The 24,866-nt window shown below is 41.0% G+C and overlaps 1 non-coding gene across 1 annotated transcript; it reads right to left on the bottom strand.

Moving 5' to 3' along the window:
• Positions 1–10,024: 10,024 nt before the first annotated feature.
• Positions 10,025–10,131, bottom strand: LOC130034345 (U6 spliceosomal RNA). The gene has a single exon (XR_008794110.1). It is a non-coding gene; the product is annotated as a U6 spliceosomal RNA (small nuclear RNA).
• Positions 10,132–24,866: the final 14,735 nt, after the last annotated feature.

Below are 24,866 nucleotides of genomic sequence, written 5' to 3'. Positions count from 1 at the left end.
GAAAAACTGTAAGCATAAAATTTTTGCTAGATAGAACATAATGGAGTTTGATTTCAAGTATCCTGGTTGTACCAAGACCTAATATTGCTCAGTAAAGCATTATTGAAAATAGATTATCTTTAGTATCAATGTCTGAAACTCAAGAAATTACTTTTTTTATTTTTGTCTGTCAGAAAATTTCCAAAAGCGATTTTGTTAAATAGTTTTAGAGTTGTTATAAGAATAAAATATTAAAATGTCACAAAGCAACATAGAATATGTAATACGGTTAATATTTAAATAGTATCAAAAGTACACAGAAAGAAGCATTGAATTTTTGGAGTGTTTCTTATTTGTTTTTGTTTTTAATATATGGGTCACATCTAGCAATACTTAGGGATTACTTCAGATTTTTTGCTCAGGGAACACTCTAAATACTCTAGTGAGGCCTGGGAAAACATATGGAGTGCTGGGGATCAAATTTGGGTCCGCACTTGCAAAGGAACTTTGCTGCTATACTATTGCTCTCTGGCCCCGAGTGTTTCTTTTTGAGGAGGGTGTTTAGAAGGGTTGGAAGTCACTTCTTCTGTTGACATTGACTAAGAAGACTATAAGGCTCTGTGCTAGGGCCTGATAATGTGGGGTTTCATAGGCCCTGTGATATTACAGATCACTATGACTACTGCAGAAGTGCTGGGGTTAGAGGGGAATATTCTTTTTCTTTTTCTTTTTGAATGGATGTAGTGTACTACATTGATAGCCCATGATAAGACAGGGTTCCATAAGTCCTTCCTTCTTCAGGAGATTTAGAAAGGAAAATACTGAGGTTAGGATGTTTTCAGTGTGTTAGATGAGTGCAGGAAGGACTCTACAGCAGGTGAGAGCCTTTGTCTTCCTTTTGTGCTCTTGATTATACTTGTGGTCCTCTGTGAACTAACCGCTTGGATTCCAAGAAGACCATCAAGTCCACCACCCTGTTACTGTTATTCCATGAAATGGGCTTGACAGAGTGGTACTGAGGGATATACCAATCTTAGCATTTAAAGCAGAGGAGTGTGTGCCACTATTCAAGTCACAGGAGACAGTTTGGTCCTCAGTGTAGGTTACGGTGTCCTTGTGAGTCCCCCTTGAGGCCTGCATTACTGCCTTGATGTCATTGTATCTGACAGCTTTTTCCAAGAAGTAGGCCATATCACAGCAGTAGGACGTTCGCCTTACAAGCAGCCAACATGGCCGACCCGAGTTCGATTCCTCCGCTCCTCTCGGAGAGCCCGGCGAGCTACTGAGAGTATCTCGCCCTCACGGCAGAGCCTGGCAAGCTCCTCGTGACATATTCGATATGCCAGACACAGTAACAACAAAGTCTCCAATGGAGACGTTACTGGGCCCGCTCGAGCAAATCGACGATCAACGGGAGGGCCTTTACCTTTAGGCCATATCTACTGGGATACACTGGGAGTGGCAACACAGAAGGCCACACAAGTGGCTTCCCATTCAGCTCTGGGATAACCTTGTCCATAGACTATGTGGAGCCAGTGGTAGCAAGGATGATGTCCTGGGTCATGCCTCAGCCATCTATCCACAGCTTCCCAAAGGGTCCTCCATAGACTTCTAGGTGTCTGAAATGGCATGGCCTGTGGTCATGAGACCCTCCACAATGCCAAAATTGTCACAGATGACTTTGGTCAGGAGGCCAAGTAGTTGGTGATGTGTGATGTGGTATGCACTGCTGACAAGCTTGACGAAATTGACATAATTCTCATTGTTAACATCCATCATACACATAAAAGGTCAACAGTAGAGACAAAGGTGATGACACTTTTGGTAGCACCTTTCAAGGGAACTCTAGCCTTCTCTACTTTAGTGAAGAGATCTGTGGAATCAAAAAGTATTTAGTATTAGTACCATCTATTTAATTTTGGTATGGATCTTGCACTTGGAAGATGAAGGGCTATTTCCATGGAAGTAGTAGATTGTTTCACAGTGTCAGTGCTGAGTATAGGAAATGCATTAATTGTTATATATAACAAATTTTAATAAATAATTTACCTTAGGTATTTTATTGTGTGTTATCAAAATACTTTTATTTCCCTGAATCCAAAGGAAAGATGACACCTAATCTTTGGAATTGTTAAGCTCTAAGAAACAAATCAGCCACCTTTAACTAGTCTGCTAAACACTACATGAATGACTTAATTTAATTTATTTTGGAGGCTACACACCCAGAAGTGCTCAGGGTTCAGTTCTGTCTCTGTACTGGTTGTACTTGACTTGTACTTGCACTAGTTTTTTACATGACTTGCATGCAATTTGCCCGTGTTCAATTCCCATATGGTCCACTGAAAACTACCAGAAGTGATCCCTGAGCACACAGCCAGGAGGAAACATGGCTCTGAACAGTGCTGACTAGGCTTGGGAGATCACGTAGGGTGCAGGAGATTGAAAGCAGGTTGGCCACATAAAAGATAAGTTTCCTGCCCATTGTAATATCACTTTGACTGTATGATTTTATTTGGTCTTCACAAAAACCCTGTAAAACGGTCCCTATTATTACTTCTATTTTATAGAGGAGAAAAGAGAGACTCCAGGAAATAAGAATTAGCTCACATTAATGTAGCTTCATAAACATGAAGAACATGAAGAGAAAAAGAGTTTTGGCTTTTGGTTTATTAAAGAACATGAAAAAAAGATTTGCCGGGGTATGGTGCCATCAACAGGTCAACTTGTACCTGCGGAGTGAGTGCATCAACAACCTGATGGTGCCTTCAGGCTTCCTGATACCCCAAAATTGCCACTGTGCCTTTGGCTGGACCCCAACAACTTGGGACTAAATTTACCACGAAATTAAATGGCCAAAAGTTAGGTATGTGGGAGTCATGCCCACAAACCTCCTCCGGCTCAGCTATACAAGCTCATTTATTAGCCTTATTTCAGAGACCCATAGATAAATCTCGAAATAGATCAAAAGCCACAGTTAATCTTGGACTTGCGCATGGCTGAACAGACTGGGGTTAATCGGAGGTCGGCAGGTTGACCTGGTGGCCCACCCAAGTAGAGTCCCCAGTAGCCGCTTGCTTCCACAATCCAAAATCGCTGCCATACCCCTGGATTAACTCCATTGACTCAGGACGGACCTCACCAAGATATAATATGCTGAAAATTTTGGTATGTGGGTTTTCTGACTGAAGTCCCCAGGCTTTCTTGAGGTCAGGATGGGCTACCACCCCCACCTCCCTGTACTTCAAAAGCCTCAGTAGTCACATCCACACCCCAAAGCTGCCACCCAATTGAAAAACTACTCCAGACTTACCGTCACGATAAAAATACTGAATGCCCTAAAAAAACACCATGGCCTCTTAGCACCTGTATTTTTCAAACCATAATGCATAAAAGGAAAAGGAAAGAGAGAGCAAGAAGGAAAGTGCCTCCCATAGAGGGAGTCTGGGGGTGGGGGGTAGGGAGTTGGAGGATGGTGGTTGGGAGACAGGGGACATTGGTGGCGGGATATGCACACTGGTGGAGGGATAGGTGCTCTATCATTGTATGACTGAAACCCAATTATGAACAGCTTTGTAATGGCATGCATATCCAATTAAAATATTTTCTAAAGTAATGTGTTTATGCCCAGTTTAATCAGCTTAATCAATGGCTGAATAAATAGCAGTACTTATATATTAAAAAAAGATTGGAGAGTTTTGCATCACAGTCGTCTGTGTTCAGGTCTTACTCCTCTCTGAGTGATCAGGGATCATTTCTGGTAGTTTTTTTTCTTTTTACATTGAACTGCTTTTATTTATTTTTTTATTAGTGAAACACCATGAGGTACAGTTATAGACTTACAATTTTTTTATTATTTTTCTTTTTTTATAAGTGAAACACCATGAGGTACAGTTGTAGATTTACAATTTTTTGTGCTTGGGTTTGATTATACAATGATCAGATACCCATCCCTCCACCAGTGCCCATTTTCTACCACCATGTATAATATCCCCCCAACCCCATCCCCCCATCCCCCCCTGCCTCTGTGTCAGGACAATCCCCTGTGTTCTCTCTCTCCTTTTGGGTGTTGTGGTCTGCAAAAGAGGCATTGAGTGGCAATCATGTTAAGTCCATGGTCTACTTTCAACATGCATCTCCCCTCCTGGGAGGATCCTCCAAACACCCTTTATTTGGTGTTCCCTTCTCTATCTGAGCTGCCCTTTCCTCTAGAATGCCCAACTGGCCACTAAGCTATGGAGTAATCCTCCTGGTGCTGATCTCAGCTATTCTTGGGTATTAATCTCATATTTTGTTACTTTATATCCCCCAGATGAATGCAATCTTTCTATGTCTATCCCTCTCTTTCTGACTCATTTCGCTTAACATGATACTTTCCATGTTGTACCACTTGTATGTAAATTTCATGACTTCATCTTTTCTAACAGCTACATAGTACTCCATTGTGTAGATGTACCAAAGTTTCTTTAACCAGTCATCTGTTCTTGGGCATTCAGGCTTCTTCCAGTTTCTGGCTATTGTAAAGAGTGCTGCAATGAACAAACAAGTGCAGATGTCACTTCGACTATACATTTTTGCCTCTCTGGGATATATTCCCAGGAGTGGTATTGCTGGGTCAAATGGGAGCTCAATTTCTAATTTTTTGAGAATCGTCCATACTGTTTTCCAGAAGGGCTGAACCAGTCGACATTCCCACCAACAGTGAAGGAGTGTCCCTTTCTCGCCACATCCGCGCCAGCATCGGTTGCTTTTGTTCTTTTGAATGTGGCCCAGTCTCTGAGGTGTGAGTTGGTATCTCATTGTGGTTTTGATCTGCATCTCCCTGATGATTAATGATGTAGAGCATTTTCTCATGTGCTTTTGTGCCATTCGGATTTCTTCTTTGAGAAAGTTTCTGTTCATTTCATTGCCCCATTTTGGATGGGGTTGGATGTTTTCTTCTTGTGGATTTTAACCAGTATTTTGTATATCCTGGATATCAACCCCTTGTCAGATGTGTATTCGGCTAATATCCTTTCCCATTCTGTAGACTGTCTTTTTATTTTGGTCACTGTTTCTTTGGAGGTGCAGAAGCTTCTTAGTTTAAGATAGTCCCATTTATCTATCTCTGTTTTCACTTGCTCAGTCAGTGGCATGGCATCTTTGAAGATACCATTAGCTTCAATGTCATGGAGGGTTTTGCCAACTTTGTCTTCAATGTACCTTATGGTTTCTGGTTTGATGTTGATGTCTTTAATCCATTTTGATCTTACTTTTGTACATGGTGTTAGGCAGAGTTTTGAGCCCATGTTTTTGCATGTAGCCGTCCAGTGATGCCAGCACAATTTGTTAAAGAGGCTTTCCTTAATCCACTTCACATTACTTGCACCTTTATCAAAGATTAGATGATCATATGATTGAGGAGAGATGTCAGTGTATTCAACCCTGTTCCATTGTTCTGCAGTTCTGCCTTTGTTCCAGTACCATGCTGTTTTAATTATTACTGCTTTGTAGTACAGTTTGAAGTTTGGGAGGTTGATTCCTCCCATTTTCTTTTTCCCAAGAATTGCTTTAGCTATTCGTGGGGGCTTATTGTTCCATATAAATTTCAGGAGTGTTTGCTCCATTTCTTTGAAGAATGTCATGGGTATCCTTATAGGGATTGCATTGAATTTATACAATGCTTTCGGTAGTATTGCCATTTTGACAATGTTAAGTCTCCCGACCCATGAGCAGGGGATATCTTTCCATTTCCTCATGTCCTCTTTTATTTCCTGAACTAGCGTTTTATAGTTTTCTTTGTACAGGTCCTTTACTTCCTTAGCTAAGCTGATTCCTAAGTACTTGATTTTCTGGGGCACAATTGTGAACGGGATTGTTTTATTCATGTTGCATTCTTCTCTCTCACTGTTTGCATATAGGAAAGTCATGGACTTTTGGGTATTGATTTTATAGCCTGCAAATTTACTATATGAGTCTATTGTTTCTAGGAGTTTTTTGGTGGAGGTTATTGGGTTCTCTAAGTATAGTATCATATCATCTACGAATAGTGAGAGCTTGATTTCTTCCTTTCCTACCTGAATGCCCTTAATATCTTTTTCTTGCCTAATCGCTATTGCAAGTACTTCCAGTACTATATTGAACAGCAGTGGAGAGAGTGGGCATCCCTGTCTCGTCCCTGATCTTAGAGGGAAGGCTCTCAGTTTTTCTCCATTGAGGATGATGCTTGCTGTAGGCTTGTGGTAGATGGCTTTAATTATGTTGAGGAAGGTCCCCTCTATACCCATTTTGGCTAGTGTTTTCTTGATAAAGGGGTGCTGGATCTTGTCAAATGCTTTCTCTGCACCTATTGATATAATCATATGCTTTTTATCTTTTCTTTTGTTGATATGATGGATTATGTTGATTGATTTCCGAATGTTGAACCATCCTTGCATCCCTGGGATGAATCCTCCTTGGTCATGGTGTATGATCTTTTTGATGAGTAGTTGGATTCTATTTGCTAGTAGTTTGTTGAGTATCTTTGCATCTGTGTTCATCAGGGATATTGGTCTGTAATTCTCTTTCTTTGTGGTATCTCTGTCTGCTTTTGGTATCATTGTGATATTTGCTTTGTAGAAACTGTTCTAAAGTGTTTTTGATATTTCAATTTCGTGGACAAGCTTAAATAGGATAGGGAGTAATTCCTCTTTAAAGATTTGGAAGAATTCACTTGTGAATCAATCCAGGCCAGTACTTTTGTGCTTGGGGAGACTTTTTATTACCATTTCAATTTCCTTGATGGTGATAGGTCTGTTCAGGTATTCCAGGTCTTCTTGGTTCAGCCTTGGGAGTCTGTAGGAGTCTAGGAATTTATCCATTTCCTCGAGGTTTTGATGTTCCGTGGCATAAAGTTTCTCAAAGTACTCCCTGAGGATCCTTTGAATTTCTGTAGTTTCTGTTGTAATGACCCCCTTTTCATTTCTGATTCGGTTTATTAGGGTTTTCTCTCTCCCTTTCTTTGTGAGTTTTGCTAGAGGCTTATCAATCTTGTTAATTTTCTCGAAGAACCAGCTCTTGGTTTCATTGATCTTTCGGATTGTTTTTTGGGTTTCCATCTCGTTAATCTCTACTCTGAGCTTTATTATTTCCTTTCTCCTGTTCGGGTTGTGCTCCTTTTTTTTGGTCCTTCTCCAAGCTCTTAAGCTGTGAAGTTAGGTTACTTATGTGTGCTCGCTCCTCCTTCCTGAGGAATGCTTGTAGAGCTATAAACTTTCCTCTTAACACAGCTTTTGCTGTGTCCCATAAGTTTTGGTAACTCGTGTTCTCATTTTCATTAGTTTCTAGGAGTCTTTTGATTTCCTCTTTGATTTCCTGTCTAAGCCACTCGTTGTTCAATAGAGCACTGTTTAATTTCCAGGTGTTAGATTTAGTTTTCTGTTTTTGTGTGTGATTTACTTCTAATTTCAGCGCATTATGGTCTGAGAAGATTGTTGATACAATATATATCTTCTTAATTTTATGGAGGCATGTTTTGTGGCTCAGCATGTGGTCTATCTTGGAGAATGTTCTATGTACGCTTGTGAAGAATGTGTATTCAGCTTTTTGTGGATAAAGTGTCCTGTATATATCTACTAAGTCCCTTTCTTCCATTGTTTCCCTCAGATGAAGTATGTCCTTGCTAAGTTTGAGTCTGGTTGATCTATCAAGAGGTGACAAAGCAGTGTTGAAGTCTCCCACTAGTTTTGTGTTGTTATTGATATCTTTTTCCAAATCTATGAGTAGTTGTTTTAAGTATTTTGCTGGTCTCTCATTAGGTGCATATACATTTATTATTGTAAGTTCTTCCTTTTGTATAGATCCTTTGATCAATAAGAAATTGCCTTCACTGTCTCTTATGACCTTCCTCACTCTGAAATCGATGTGGTCTGATATTAGGATGGCTACCCCAGCTTTTTTATGGGAGCTTTTTGCCTGCAGGATTGTTTTCCAACCTTTGACTCTGAGTCTGTGTTTGCTTTGACTATTGAGATGTGTTTCTTGCAGGCAGCAGAATGTTGGGTTCAATTTTCTAATCCATCCTGCCACTCTATGTCTTTTAATTGGTGTGTTTAGCCCATTGACATTGAGAGAGATTATTGTTATGGAATTTTGTCTCATTGTTCTGTTGAAATTTGGTGTATTTGAGGGGCCTTTCTTGCCTTAAAGTAGCCCATTTAGTTGTTCTTGTAACCACGGTTTTGAGTCTATGAAGTTCCTGAGCTGTTGTTTTTCTGTGAAACTGTGTGTTGTTCCTTCTATTATGAATGAGAGTGTCGCTGGGTAAAGTATTTTGGGGGAGGCATTTGTTTCATTGAGTTTTTTCACTATGTCCCACCACTGTTTTCGGGCCATGAGGGTTTCGTCAGAAAAATCAGCTGTGAATTTTAAGGATGCTCCTTTGTAAGAAATTTCTTTCTTCGATCTTGCTGCTTTCAGAATTTTGTTTCTGTCTAAGGTTTTGGTCATTTTGATCAGAATGTGTCTTGGGGTGTTTTTATTCAGATTTCTTCCAGCTGTTACCCTTCGGGCCTCCTGAATATGGTCACAAGTTTTCTTTAGCTCTGGAAAGGTTGTAGCAATGATGTCTTTGACAGTTTATTCTTCATCAAGGTTTTCTTCCTGTACCTCTGGGACTCCAATAATTCTTATGTTACCCCTCTTGGCTTCATCACGATCTTCTCTTGCCATCTGTTCCCGAATTGTGAGTCTCTTTTCCATTTTCTGCTCTTTTCTGGAGAGTCTCTGAACTTTATCTTCGAGCTCACTGATTCTGTTCTCAGCAGCTGTTACTCTGCTGCTGAGGCCTTCCACTGAGGTTTTCAATTCGCCTACGAGATTTTTCAGGTCTGACATTTCCGATTGCATTTACCTCATTTCTGTCTTCAAATCCTCTTGTCTTCTATTGGCATTGCTTTCCATTGTTTCTTTTAGTTCCCTAAGCATCCTAAGTAGCTCCCTTCTGAATTCCTTGTCAGAGAGGTTGTCTAACACTACGGTACTGTTGGTGTCATCTGGGCTAGACTCTTCAATAATAAAGTTTGGTGGGCTTTTGCGTTGCTTTACCATTGTGAGAAGTGTGGTTTAGTCCTTCACGTTCACTGTTACTATTCTGCTTGATATGCAGTGTGAGTTAAGATAGGCTTATGAGTTATTGGCTACTGTGTTTCTAGTGACTGAGCTAAACTAGAGAAGTTTCCATCTAAGAAGGTAGCTTATGGTTCCTATGGCATATGTTGTGGGAAAATATTTTGCGGCCGCGGCTCTGGAAAAAGTTCCTGGCACTGAGCGAGGAGTTGGGAACGTCTACGGTTGGAATAGGAGCCCATCAGCTTGGTTCCCCAGAGCTGGGCCTCCATGCCCGTCCCGTGCAGATCAGGGGAGAAAACCGGCTTTCCAGGACATGGAGCTAGCTGTGCATGCGCAGAGAGAGTCCCAGGCCCTTGGGGGCGGGCTGTATCTGGTTGGAATAGGAGCCGTTCAACTTGGTTGCCCAGAGCTGGGCCTCCGTGCCTGTCCCGCGCAGATCAGGGGAGAAAACCGGCTTTCCAGGACATGGAGCTAGCTGTGCATGCGCAGAGAGGGTCCCAGGCCCTTGGGGGCGGGCTGTACCTGGTTGGAATAGGAGCCGTTCAGCTTGGTTGCCCAGAGCTGGGCCTCCGTGCCTGTCCCGCGCAGATCAGGGGAGAAAACCGGCTTTCCAGGACATGGAGCTAGCTGTGCATGCGCAGAGAGGGTCCCAGGCCCTTGGGGGCGGGCTGTACAGCGGTGGTGGCTCTATCTCTCCCGCCGCCCACGTTCGGTAGTCTCACCCTTCTCCCACCCCGGAGAGGTCAATGGCGATGGTCAGGCGGAGGAAGGAACGAGGGCCAGGCTGGTAGGTATTAGTCATAGTTTATTCTGATTCTCTCTTCATCTGTCTCTGCTCCTGTCTCTCTCTGTCTCTCCTCCTGTCTCTGCTCTCTTCTCCTTCTGTCTCTCTGCTCCCTTCTCCTTCTATCTCTCTCTGCTCCAGACGTACAAATTTTTGTGCTTGGGTTTCAGTCATACAAAAAATATGGAACGCTTCACAAATTTGCGTGTCATCCTTGCGCAGGGGCCATGCTAATTTTCTCTGTATTGTTCCAATTTTGGTATATGTGCTGCCGAAGCCAGCACCACTTCTGGTAGTTTTAAGGGTGAGTAGCATGCAAGTCAAGTAAAATCATTATCCCTATACATTATTCTCAGCACAAGAAAAACTTTTAGCTTAGTAAAGCAACATAGTTTTTATTGAAACTTATTTAGAAAGATATAAGGGGAGAGAAAGAGGAGAAATGTGTTCAAGAGAGAACATGGGCAGCAAAGAAACAGAGAGAATAGCAAGTGAAATGTGTTTAAGGGAGAAGAACATGGGATTGAAGAGCAAGCCAAAAGAAATCATCCTTAACAGAACTGCCTTATTCTATTTTTTCCAGAAAAAGAATGCAGGTTCACAGTAATTATTTGGTCCTTTTGTATTCTTTGGGTAGAGGGGAGGAGGTGGCAAATTGTTCAATTATTGTTTATTTGGAGGCTACAGAAGGTGATGCTCAGGGTTTGGTCCTAGCTCTGAGCTCAGGGATCACTCCTGGAGGGACTAAGCTGACCATATGTGGTGCCAAAGATAAAACTCTCATTGGTCTGGCCACATACAAGGCCAGTGCCTTGCCTGCTCCACTCTGACTGTTCTTTTATTTTTCTGAGATGTCAATTTGGGTCTGTGTCAGCTTCATTTGACTTGATGACACCACCAAGGGCATAGTAGGTAGGGTGCTTGTCTGGCACACACCTAACATGAGTTTTATCCCTGTCAGCTCCGGAAGTGAGCCCAGAGCCCAGAGTCAGGAATAAGACCTGAACACTTCTGGGTATGTTCCAAAACAACAGCAACAAAAATGCTGATAGACGTAACTCTATCCTCACTGCTCCAAGACCCAAGCTTCATTTATCACAATTACTTTTAATTTTTAAGAATTTTATGCACATGATTTACAATACTGTTAATGATAAGGTTTTGTGCATACTGTAGCACTGTCCTCCCATTGTTCATCAATTTGCTCAAGCGGGCCCAGTAACTTCTCCATTGTGAGACTTGTTACTGTGTTTGGCATATAGAATATGTCATGGGTAGCTTGTCAGGCTTTGTCGTCCGGGTGAGATACTTTCAGTAGCTTGCCGGGCTCTCTGAGAGGGGCGGAGAAATGGAACCTGGGTTGGCCGAGTCAGCCGCATGCAAGGCAAACACCCTACTGTTGTGCTATCGCTCCAGCCCTTATGTGCATACAATTTTCCAAAATCATATCCCCACTAAACCCTCAACATAATCTCTCTCACCTGCCATAGTAAACTCAGTTCTGTAGACTAGTTCTCAGGTTCTGTTGCCTTACGTCATTTGTTATCCCCTTACTATGTTTCCTTATATCCCACATATGTGAGAAATCTTTCTTCATCACAATTATTACCAGGTTTTATAATGGAATAGTCCCATAAAGAGGGCAAGAAATTCAAGAAACTAAGTACTGTAATAGATAGAGTGATTAAAGATAACATTACATTTAGCACCATACAATTCACTCGTTTTACACATACAGTTATTCTTAGTGAATTCAGAGTTGCTCCACTTTCACTTCAATACAGTTTTGAAAAATTTCCATTTCCGTTTCCAAATGCCAATGAATTTGTTGGCAGTTAATCTCTCTTCTCACCTTTATCACAACCACTTTTCTACATTCCTCCTTTATACAGTTTCTTTTTATTTATTTATTTTGCATGGGGGCACATCCAGCGGTGCTTACGGCTTACTCCTGGCTTTATACTCAGGGATCACTCCTGCTGATGCTCAGGGGACCATATTGTTACTGTGTGTTGAACCAGATCATCTGCATGTAAGAAAAATGCCCTATCCAGGGTACTATTTCTCCAGTCCCTACATTGATATGTTTTTTGGATTATTTCATACAGAATGATATAGTGTAGCTGTATCATCCTAGATAAAATGTGTTTAGTGACTGAATTTTTTCACTTAGCTTAAAGTTCTTCTGGTTCATCCATGCCAAAGCATATATAAGAATTTAAAAAGTTTTAAAAGTTTTTGGTTTGGGGCCATACTTTAAAGTAATCAGTGACTACTCCCAGCTTAGTGCTCAAGAGTTGCTCTTGGAAGTATTAAGGGGACCATGTAGCAACAGGGATCAAACCTGGGAACTTGATTAGCTTGAAAGTATGTACACTAGCTATTTGGACTATCTCCCTGGCCTATATCAGCATTTTAAAAGCTGAGTGATAGTTCATGGTATGGGCCTAGAACATCTATTTATTCATTTATCCAATTATCCAGTTGAGAAGTATTGCAATTGCTTCCACTTTTAAGTTATTCTGAGTAATCCTCCTGTGAAAATTTGTGTATTTCAAATTCTCTTGATATAGCTGCCCTGACTCAGTGTTTCCCAGCACCCTTAATACAGCATTTAAAACTACCATAGCAAAGCCTCAGGGTTTTTTTTAATGGGAGGGACTCCAGAGCAATGTGCAGGGAACATGATGGTCACTACTAGAAATATTTGGCCAACTGTATAGTCCAATAAGGGAGCCTGACAATGTGATGTTACTCTTGCTGAGTTGTAGAAGCCACCAGGACCACAGCTGGACTGTTCTGTCAGTGGCATAGGTACTAGATACTGTACTGGAAATCAAACTGAGGCTTTTGAACAAGCCATTTGAGCCATCTCTCCAACCCTATGTAGTCCCTCTTTTGATGGATTTCCATGGTTACTTTGGGGGGAAAGACTGATTCAGACGATGACATTACAGAATATTCAATGCTCTGGTGAAAACTGAGCTTTGGGAAGTAGAAAAGAGGGAAAGCCAAGCCAGGCTTGGATAGAGTGTGAAGGAAGGAAAGAAATAAGTATGGAAGTGATGAGATCTAAGCTGCAACCACTGGAATTTTGTAATGTACCTGTTAAATTGACAGGTGTGGGAGTGGGGGTGATGGAATATGGGAACACTGGTAGAGAGAAATTGACACTAGTGGTGGGATTAGTGTTGAAATACATATCCAAAACTCAACTATCGATAACTTTGTAAATCATGGTTGTTTAATTTTTTAAAAGAAAATGAAGCAAAAAAGAAAGAAAAAAATTAAGAATTATAAAAAATATGGAAGGGGATTTAATATTCCTCTAGCTTTTCAAATTCTCATCAAAATGATGCATTACATAGTTTAGAAGGTCAAATAGTTCTACAATATTTGCTATTATTTTTAAAACGAGGCCATGGATATAACTCAGTTATACTTTACACATACAAGCGTTTAGATTCTAGTCTACATACACACTTATACATAAAGCTAAAAATAAAAGTTCTTAGGTTTCTTCCTATTCTGTTTCCCCAAGAAATTTTTGCACATTTAATTAGCTTCAGGCTCTTGTGGACAACAAGTAAGAATAGTATGTGCTGGTATTACCGTTCTACTTTTTAGTAGAGTTCATAGGTATATCACTGTGAGGTGATTCCTCGATTGAATCATAGTAATGGGTCCAGCAGTAGACACCCAACAACAGCAACCCCAATATAGTGACAGCAACCTCACTCCTGACACACACACACATGCAAAGTGACTTAAAGTTACATGCAGTACTATAAACCTACCCCTTTGTTGTCTATGTAATATTATTAATTATTCTCTATGTAAATAAGGGTTCCTGGAACAGTTTAGTCAGTCCGTGTATATATATGAGTTACCAATTGGAGGTCTGGATTATTTGGCTCTCTCTCCTCACTTCCTGCCTAATAAATCACTTCCTGTTCTTTTAGGTTTTTGGCTATTCACCTCCATGTTTTATATAGCATAGCATGTTTTTAATTGAGAAAGAAAGATAATCATTCCATCATATGCAAGGAAATGACCATCCCACTTACACTAATTTCTAAGTTGATCTCTTGAGTAAATTCCAATAGATGAGAGATTAAAAATTTGCAACAATTCTATCAATCTTATTTCATCTTAAATCAGAAAATATGGGTGTTATTAATAGATACTGGAGTAAAAGCTGTAAGGCAATAATATACATCTTAAGGGAGTTTTACTCTAATTCCATAAAACTTCAAGAAGTCTGAGTCTTATTTGCAATTGCTAATATAGAGAAATGTTGTTGTTTCTCAAAACTTTCAAAGAAAAACTAATTACAGACAAGATCAAACTGGCACAATGTGAACTAAAATTTTTGGGATGGGAGAATCACTTCCAGTAGCGTTCAGGGACCAGTGCAATGTTGGATGCACAGCATGAACTTCAGCCCTTTTGAGTCATCGCCATGGTCCCAAGCTAAGTGTTTTTTCGATGAACATTTAGAACCATTTTGATGATAGCAAACACTAATATTCAACCCCTAATTAAACAAAATGTTATTCCTCTATTTATTTTTCATTATTAGACTTGTTTTACAAAAACCTTTATATTCAATTATTATATTTTGATTTCATCTATAAAAATATATGAGGGGGAGTTGTTTCCTATTTTGTTATATAAACGCCTACATAATATCCTTGGCTCTGCTTCTTGGTCGATAAAGCCTAAAATGTTCACTAACTGACCTTCACAGAAAATGTTTTCCAACTCCTGGTTTAAAAGAATAAACAGAATAATGGAAAGAAATTTACATTTACATGCAGTTGATCTTTGGATGTCACTTGACTTGACTTGATTTTAATCATAAAATGGAGAGGAAATAAACTCTAGAATTAAACCCTCCAATTTCCTAAGCTTTGAATTAATTATAAAAATATCTATTATGATAATGAGAAACATTAAGGACATTGAAGATACAGCAGGAAACAAATGTGCTGCTTTTTTAAAAAAAGAATACTGTCTTAATAACCTAACAAAAAGAGATTTTTTTGATATTGATCTCTTTTTATTCTATGAGGTATAATGGTTTTCATTAGCATTGGTATTAATGCTTTAGGTTTTCAATATTACTGCATAACACCCACCATCAGACTATCAACATCCTTCCACCACTGTTGTTAGTTCCCTTCTTCACCTCTGACACCCTGCATTTTTTAATGAACTCAGTTATGTAAGAAGAATACCAGAGTTTGTTTTAACTGGTCATTTGCTGTTTACTTACTTTGTTTCATTATGCGTAAATAAAAAAGATTTACTATGTAATATCTGGAGTCTGAGGAATCAGTATAAGGTTGGGGGAGTAATATATGCATGAATTTGAGGAATGCAAAGGCCCTGGAACAACAAAGGATTTGGTGTGTTTAAGGAATGGAAGGGGACAAAGGAGGTCAGCACTGCACTGTAGCACTGTCCACCGCTTGTTCATCGATTTACTCGAGTGGGCACCAGTAACACCTCACAACAAATTGTGAGACATTGGTACTGTTTCTGGCATATAAAATACTTCATGGGTAGCTTGCCAGGTTTTGCCTTGTGGGCAAGATACTCTCGGCAGCTTGCTGGGCTCTCCGAGAGTGGCGGAGGAATCGAACCCAGGTCGGCTGCACACAAAGCAAAGGCCCTACCTGCTGTGCTATCGATCCAGCCCAAGGAGGTCAGATTATGGAAAAAAATTTGAAGACCAAGGAAGTCATTCAGTCATTTGTTTTTATTTTGGGGCCACAACCAGAAATGCTCAGAGCCTACATCTGTTTCTGTTCCCATGGGTCACATACTGAGGACAATATGTGGTTCTGGATTTTGAACCATGGTTAGCCACATGCAAAACAAGCATCTTTTTAAAAAAAATTTTATTAGTGAAACACCATGAGGTACAGTTGTAGACTTACAAATTTTTGTGCTTGGGTTTCAGTTATACAATGATCGAGTACCCATCCCTCCATCAGTGCCCATTCTCCACCACCACTGATCCCAGTATTCCTCCTATCCCCATCCCCCCATCCCACCCTGCCTCTGTGGCAGGGCATTGTCTTTTGTTCTCTCTCTCCTTTTGGGTGCTATAGTTTGCAAAAGAGGCATTGAGTGGCAATCATGTTCAGTCTATAATCTAATTTCAGCATGCATCTCCCATCCTGGGAGGATCCTCCCAATACCCTTTATTTGGTGCTCCCTTCTCTATCTGAGCTGCCTTTTCTCCTAGCATGTGCAGCTGGCCTCCAAGCCATGGAGTGAACCTACTGGTACTTATTTCAGCTATTCTTGGGTTTTAGTCTCCTATATTGTTACTTTATGTTCCCCAGATGAATGCAATCTTTCTATTTCTGTCCCCCTCTCTCTGACTCATTTCGCTTAGCATGATACTTTCCATGTAGTACCACTTGTATGTAAATTTCATGACTTCATCTTTTCTAACAGCTACACAGTTCTCCATTGTGTAGATCTACCAAAGTTTCTTTAACCAGTCATCTGTTCTCAGGCACTCAGGTTTTCTTCCAGATTCTGGCTATTGTAAACAGTGATGCAATGAACAGACAAGTGCAGATGTCACTTCGACTAACTTTTTTGCCTCTCTGGGATATATTCCCAGGAGTGGTATTGCTGGGTCAATTTCTAATTTTTTGAGAGTCATCGATACTGTTTTCCAAAAGAGCTGAACCAGTTGGTCTTCCCACCAGCAGTGAAGGAGTGTCCCGGAAAAGGGACTTTTAAGTTTACTTTTGTATGTAGTTTTATTTTTGGAACCAAGTTAAATTATATTATACTAAAATAATTCTAAATTACTATAATAAATGAGAAATTCCAAAATACAAACACACACAAAGAACCTTAACTGTATTACAAATAAATGGCAGTCTTTATCATGAAGTGGTGGCAGAGGGAACTAATGCATAACAAACTGCATTATGTCATCTAAAATGCATATATTGAACCGCTAGTTTCCACTCTGTGATGGTATTAAGCAATATAAGTTTAAAATCATAACTAAAATTAAAATGTTATAAGGATAGGACCCTAATTCAATATTACCAATATCTTTTAAGAAAAGGAAAGGAGGGGTTCCAGGAAGTTCAGTGACAGAGTGCTTGCCTTGCAGGCTTGAGAACATAAGTTCAGTTCCAGATCAGTACCATCCCTCCATGCCAAGTGTGAAATTGATGACTACAGTTATGATACCCAGTGCTAGACCAAAGTGTATGATTTATGGTATTCTGTACCCTAGCATTCACAAGCACTACAAGAAAAGTTTGTGACCTACATTCAAGTGTACATGTACCAAAACCAAGCCATCTCGGCAAAAACATCACAGGAAGTAAACAAGGTTGGAAAGAAGCCTTTGTAAGAAACAGTACAAGAAACACTGACCCTGGTTCTCACCTACAGATTCTGATTCAATAGGTTGAGAGTAAAGGTCAAGAATTGGACTTTACCTACCAACAGTGGAGGAGAGTGACTTTCTCCCCACATTCATGCCAACACCGGTTGCTTTTCTTCTTTTAGATGTGTGCCAGTCTTTGCGGTGGGATATGGGGGATCTGGGTGGAGAAGGCCCAGTTCCAATTCAAGCAGACTTGGAGATCTCAGCCCCGGGACCTGCATGCCTGGGTTCCTCTGCCGGTTCCTTCATGCATGAGGCTTGTCCGGACGTGTGGAGAGTGGTCTCGGCATGGCTGTGGCTGGTTCTGGAGGTCTTTGGCTGCTGGGGCTCTGCTTGGTGGGGGTAAACTCAACCCGTCCCCCTGCAAGGGGCCCCAGTGAGGACAGCCAGGCGCGGGGGCAGGAAACTCTATTATTATAAAAATAATAATGGAAATAAAAATATTTGGCAAATATGAAAGTAACAAATATTTCAGGCAAGAATCATCAGGGTGGCAGTATGGACGCTTCTCAAAAAATTAGAAATTGAGCTCCCATTTGACCCAGCAATACCACTCCTGGGAATATATTCCAGGGAGTCAAAAAATATAGTCGAAATGACATATGCACTTGTATGTTCATTGCAGCACTGTTCACAATAGCTAGAATCTGGAAAAACCCGAGTGCCCGAAAATAGATGACTGGTTAAAGAAACTTTGGTACATCTAACAATGGAATACCATGCAGTTCTTATAAAAGATGGAGTCGTGAAATTCGCATATATGTGGATCAATGTGGAAAGTATCATGCTAAGAGAAATGAGTCAGAAGGAGAGGGACAGACATAGAAAGATTGCACTCATTTGTGGAATATCAAGGGAGACTAACACCCAAGAATAGTAGAGATAAGCACAGGAGGATTTCTCCAGCTTTCTCTTGCAAGCTGGCCTCACACGCTGGGAGAAAAGGCAGTTCAGATAGATAAGGGACCAACAAGTAAAGGGTGCTTGGAGGGTCCGCTCGGGATGGGAGATGTGTTCTGAAAATAGACTAGACCGAACACAGTGGCCACTCAATACCTCTATTGCGAACCAAAACACCCAAAATGAGAGAAAGAGCAAAAATGTATGCCCTGCCACAGAAGCGCGGTGGGGTGGGGGGAATGAGGTGGGGGTTGGGGGAGGCACACTAGGATCTTTGCTGGTGGAGAATGGGCACTTGTGGAGGGAAGGGTACTGAGCATGGTATGACTGAAACATAACCACGAAAGTTTGTACATCTGTAACTGCACCTCATGGGGATCTTTTAAAAGGTGAAGGTGAAGGCCCTCCCGTTGATCGTCGATTTGCTCGAGCGGGCCCAGTAACGTCTCCATTGGAGACTTTGTTGTTACTGTGTCTGGCATATCGAATACTCTCGGTAGCTTGCCGGGCTCTCCAAGAGGGGCGCAGGAATCGAACTCGGGTCGGCCATGTTGGCCGCGTGTAAGGCGAACGCCCTACAAAAAATAAAAAATAAAATAAAATAAAAAGAATCACTATGGCGGGGATATGGTGTCACCAGCAGGTCAATCTGTACGTGTGGGGCGAGTGCATCAGCATACTGATAGTGCCTTCAGGCTTCCTGATACCCCCAAATTGCTGCTGTGCCTGAGTCTGTCTCAGGATGAATCTCACCAAGATACAATCTGCTGAAAATTTTGTAATGTGCGTCTTAGCACAACAACAGCCCTGGCCCAGAGACACAGCAGCAAGTCCCAAAAAACACAATATTGCCAGAGATCTCTCAGGCCCTCATACCGAGCCATTTTCACTGGGGCATCCCAGCTTGAGCATATGTGCTCTCTCCACCTACTCCGGATGAAATCCCAGTTACCAAGAGCTTGCACAAGCAAGGTCCAGGTATGTGGGTTCCAGGACTAAATCTCCAGCCCACATGGTGACAGAGGACCTGGGCTATCCCTCCCCAGGTCCCTTCCCGCCCAGCACACTGGCTGCCACACTCACAATTTGTCTCTGGGCACCATCTTAGTGCACCAAAAACCCTGGTCCAGAGATACAGCAGTGAGTCCCGGAAGATGCCACAGCACCAGAGATCTCTCCAAGCCCCATACCAGACCAATTTAAACCAGGGCACCCCAGATGGAGCAGGTGCAGTCTCCCCACCTATTCCAGATGAAATCCCAGTGATCAAGAGCTTCCACAAGGAACACCCTGATATGTGGGTTCCAGGACTAAATCTCCAGGCCATATGGCGGCAGAGGACCTGGACTGCCCCTCCCTGGGTCTCCATCCACCTAGTAGACTGGCTGCCACACCCACAATTTGCCTCCAGGTGTCATCTTAGTGCACCAACAGCTCTGGCCCAGAGACTCCCAAATGGATTAGTGCCATACAGAGATGTCTCTGGAACCCAACTATGTACAATCTAGAAATTACAATTACAATCATGGCCATGTGAGCTCTCAAGATATTCAAAATGAGCAATAGAAAATAAATTATCTAGCATCTATGCCTGGCAGGTAGACTTGAATTGTGTTGGAAATTTCAAGAAAAACATAATGCCCCAAATTAGAGAGAGTGTATTGGGGAAATTGTCTGTCATGAGACAGGATGAGGACTGGGATGTGGGTGGTGGAAAATGTGCACTGGTGGAGGGATGGGTGTACCGACATTGTATGGCTGAATCTTGAAAATGAAAGCTTTGTAACTCTATCTCACGGTGATACAATTAAAAAAAAAGTAATGTGCAGCTCGTGCCCAATTCAATCAGTTTAATCAATGGCTGAACAAATAGCAGTACTCTTACTGTCACTGTCACTGTTCTCCCGTAACAACCGGATTTTTCTCGAGCGGGCCCAGTAACGTCTCCATCATGAGACTTTGTTGTTACTGTGTTTGGCATATTGAATATGTCACAGGGAGCTCTCCAGGCTTTGCCATGCAGGCGAGATACTCTCGGTAGCTTGCTGGGCTCTCCGAAAGGGGCGGCAGAATTGAACTCGGGTCGGCCATGTTGACTGTGTGCAAGGCAAAAGCCCTACCCACTGTGCGATCGATCCAGCCCAAGAACTCTTACATTATTAAGAAAAGAATTATCATGCATGCTTAAAGTAGACGATAGACCGAACATGATTGCCACTCAATGCCTCTTTTGCAAACCACAGCATCCAAAAGAGAGAGAAAACAAAAGGGAATGCCCTGCCACGGAGGCAGGGTGGGATGTGGGGTGGAAGGGATACTGGGATCAGTGGTGGTGGAGAATGGGCACTGGTAGAGGGATGGGTACTCAATCATTGTATAACTGAAACCCAAGCACAAGAATTTGTAGGTCTACAGCTGTACCTCATGGTGTTTCACTAATAAAAATTTTTTAAAAATTATGGATACTAAATTAAATGGAAAGAGTATATAAATGTGATAAACATTACATATATATTTCATAAAAAGAAAATATATCTCAATATATTTTCCTACAGAATGCTTATTAGTTACAAAGTACAAAATACTTCACTGGGGAGAAATGGCCTGAACCAACTGATGAAAATTAACCTCGCTTTTAATGGAGAAAACAAACATTATATGCCTCAATGGGCTGCAACTGAGCTGGCCACTTACATCTCTAGCATTTTGGCCAAAACACATTAATTGTGTTGTGTGGAAGTATCAGACAAACCTCATATTGAAACTGCTCAGTGTTTTGTAATCGTGCCATGGTAATGAAGGACAAATAAGACTATGCAACTTTGGAAGCTGGAGCAATACCACAGCGGGTAAGGCATTTGCCTTGCACGCAGCCGACCTGAGTTCGATTTTCAGCATCCCATATGGTCCTCCGAGAACCTCCAGGAGTGATTCCTGAGTGCAAAGCCAGGAGTAATCCCTGAGCATCGCTGGGTGTGACCCAAAAAGAAAAAAAAGACTATGCAACTTTTGCAAATTAAAGAAGCTGAAAAAGACACCTGCGAGTCAGGAACTAGGAAAAGGACATTGCTGGCTCACCTGGAGAAAATAGATTGATTATACTCACTGATTTGATTATAGTGTTTTATAAAGTGTCAATGTCTTGGTTTGTAATACTGTAGTGTCACTACATGATGTGTTAACATTTGAAGAATCCAGGAAAAGTGTGTGGAAGTTCTTTGTACTATTTATCCAGTTTTGGTGACAATTTTGTGATCCCTAAAGTGTGAAATTGAAAATGGAATATTTCTGACTCTCCCCCATAGATCCCTGGGTGAGTGACTGCTCTATGCAAGTGTGACTTAGAGTTACAATGAGTGTATAACTATGAGGATCATTCAGAAAACAGATGCACCAGATCATGGGGTTTGTGGTCGTATCAGCTGGGAACAGTGGAGAGGTATGGATGGGGTCACAAAGCATTTTTACAACTCCATGGGAAGATCATTGCACATGAGTGAATGGGAGATGCCCTCATTAGAAATCGAGGATCTCCGAGTATAACCTTCAGATAAATAAAGAACAGTATAAATGCTGCATGTCTATAATCAACACAATGCTAATGTCCAATGACAAGTGAATGGGTAAAGAAGTTATAAATATTTGCAATGGAATATTACTCAGCTATAAAAAAGTGAAATTATTACCTTTTGATAAAATTTCAATAGAAACAGAGGGGTTCATTTTAAGCAAAATTAGTGGGAGAATGTTTATGTCCTGGAGATCATTTGGCATTATCCTTCTCCCTCTAATATCCCATTGCAAATATAATAACTTCTTTATCCGCTCACTTGTCATTGGACACTAGGATTGGTTCTATGTTCTGGTCATTTTTGACGGGGTTGTTTTTGTTGTTGAGTTTTTTGAATAGCCTATCTTGAATATAGGATATTTACTGGATGTATGAGGTGCAAATATTTTCTTTCATTCATTAGATATCTATTAATTTAGCCCAATATCCCCCCTATACAAAACCTTTTAGTTCCAAATAATTTACATTTTCTATTGTTATTTATGCTGTTGGAATTGATTCATTGAACACACCTCTGAATTAAATATCTTAGAAATTTTTGTCTATATTTTTATTAACGTATTTTATGAATTATGGACTGATATAAAGATCTTTTGTATATCTACACATTTAACTTTATTGCAACAAAACAACTTGCATACGTTTTTTTTTCTTTTTTTATTAGTGAAACACCATGAGGTACAGTTATAGGCTTACAAATTTTGTGCTTGGGTTTTAGTTATACAATGATCAAGTGCCCATCCCTCCACCAGTGCCCGTCATCCATCACCACGGGTCCCAGCATCCTCCCCCACCCCCCTTCCCCCCCGTCCCATCCTGCCTCTGTGGCAGGATATTCCCCCTTGTTCTCTCTCTCTTCTTTTGGGTACTGTGTTTTGCAAAAGAGGCATTGAGTGGCAATCATGTTTGGTCTATAGACTACTTTTAGCATGCTTCTCCCACCCTGGGAGGGTCCTCACAACACCCTTCATTTGGTGCTCTCTTCTCTATCTGAGCTTCCTTTTCACCTAGAACGTGTGGCTGGCCTTCCATTCATGGAGCAAAATTCCTGGTACTAATCTCAGCCATTCCTGGGTGTTAGTCTCCCTTTATGTTGCTTTATGTACCCAGATGAATGCAATCTTTCTGTGTCTATCCGCTCTTTCTGACTCATTTCGCTTAACATGATACTTTCCATGTAGTACCACTTGTATGTAAATTTCATAACTTCATCTTTTCTAACAGCTACATAGTACTCCATTGTGTAAATGTACCAAAGTTTCTTTAACTAGTCATCTGTTCTCGGGCACTCAGTTTTTTTCCAGATTCTGACTATTGTAAAGAGTGCTGCAATGAACAAACAATTGCAGATGTTACTTCGACTATAACTTTTTGCCTCTCTGGGATATATTCCCAGGAGTGCTATAGCTGGGTCAAATGGCAGATCAAATTCTAATTTTTTGAGAGTCCTCCATACTGTTTTCCAGAAGGGTTGGACCAGCCGGCATTCCCATCAGCAGTGAAGGAGGGTCCCTTTCTCGCCACATCCGCACCAGCATTCGTTGCTTTTGTTCTTGTGGTTGTGGGCCAGTCTCTGTGGTGTGAAATGATATCTCATTGTGGTTTTGATCTGCATCTCTCTGATGATTAGTGATGTAGAGCATTTTCTCATGTGCCTTTTTGCCAGTCGAATTTCTTCTTTGCGAAAGTTTCTGTTCATTTCCTCACTCCATTTATTGATGGGGTTGGGTGATTTCTTCTTGTGGAGTTTAACCAGTACCTTGTATATCCTTGATATCAACCCCTTGTCGGATGTCTATTTGGTGAATATTCTTTCACATTCTGGAGGCTGTCTTTGTATTTTGGTCACTGTTTCTTTTGAGGTGCAGAAGCTTCTTAGTTTAAGATAGTCCCATTTGTCTACCTCTGTTTTCACTTGCTCGGCCAGTGGCGTGACATCTTTGAAGATACCATTAGCTTCAATATCATGGAGAGTTTTGCTGAGTTTGTCTTCAATAAACATTATGGATTCTGGTCTGATGTTGAGATCATAAATCCATTTTGATCTTACTTTTGTGCATGGTGTTAGGCAGAGATCTGAGCCCACTTTATTGCATGGAGCCATTCGATTTTGACAGCACAGTTTATTAAAGAGGCTTTCCCTGCTCCATTTCACTTTTCTTGCCCCCTTATCAAAGATTAGATGATTATATGTTTTGGAGGAAATGTCAGTATATTCAACTCTGTTCCATTGGTCTGCAGCTCTGCTTTTGTTCCAGTACCATGCTGTTTTAATTATTACTGCCTTGTAGTAGAGTTTGAAGTTAGGGAGGTTGATTCTTCCCATTTTCTTTTTCCCAAGAATTGCTTTAGCTCTTCGTGGGGGCTTATTGTTCCATATAAATTTCAGGAGTGTTTACTCCATTTCTTTGAAGAATGTCACAGGTATCCTTATAGGGATTGCATTGAATTTGTACAGTGCTTTGGGAAGTATTGCAATTTTGATGATGTTGATTCTCCCCATCCATGAACAGGGGATATTTTTCCATTTCCTCGTGTCCTCTTGTATTTCCTGAAGTAGCGTTTTGTAGTTTTCTTTGTACAGGTCCTTTACTTCCTTAGTTAAGCTGATTCCTAGATACTAAATTTTCTGGGCACAATTATGCATGGATTGTTTTCTTGATGTCACTTTCTTCTCTTTCACTATTTGCATATAGGAATGCCATGGATTTTTGGGTATTGATTTTATAGCCTGCCACATTACTATAGAAGCCTATTGTTTCTAGGAGTTTCTTGGTAGAGGTTTTAGGGTTCTCTAAGTATAGTATCATGTCATCTGCGTAGAGTGAGAGCTTAATTTCTTCTTTCCCTATCTGGATGCCCTTAATATATTTTTCTTGCCTAATCGCTATTGCAAGTACTTCCAGTACTATATTGAACAGTAGTGGAGAGAGTGGGCATCCTTGTCTCGTCCCTGACCTTAGGGGGAACGGTCTCAGTTTTCCCCATTGAGGATGATGTTTGCTGTAGGTTTGTGGTAAATGGCTTTAACTATATTGAGGAAAGTTCCCTCTATCCCCATTTTGGCAAGGGTTTCATCATGAATGGGTGCTGGATCGTGTCAAATGCTTTCTCTG

This window comes from Sorex fumeus, unplaced genomic scaffold, assembly GCF_029834395.1.
Source record: "Sorex fumeus unplaced genomic scaffold, SorFum_2.1 ptg000058l, whole genome shotgun sequence".
In the NCBI taxonomy this organism is placed as follows: domain Eukaryota; kingdom Metazoa; phylum Chordata; class Mammalia; order Eulipotyphla; family Soricidae; genus Sorex; species Sorex fumeus.
Note: the sequence above shows the minus strand (reverse complement) of the source record. Positions and strands in the feature narration are given on the sequence as shown.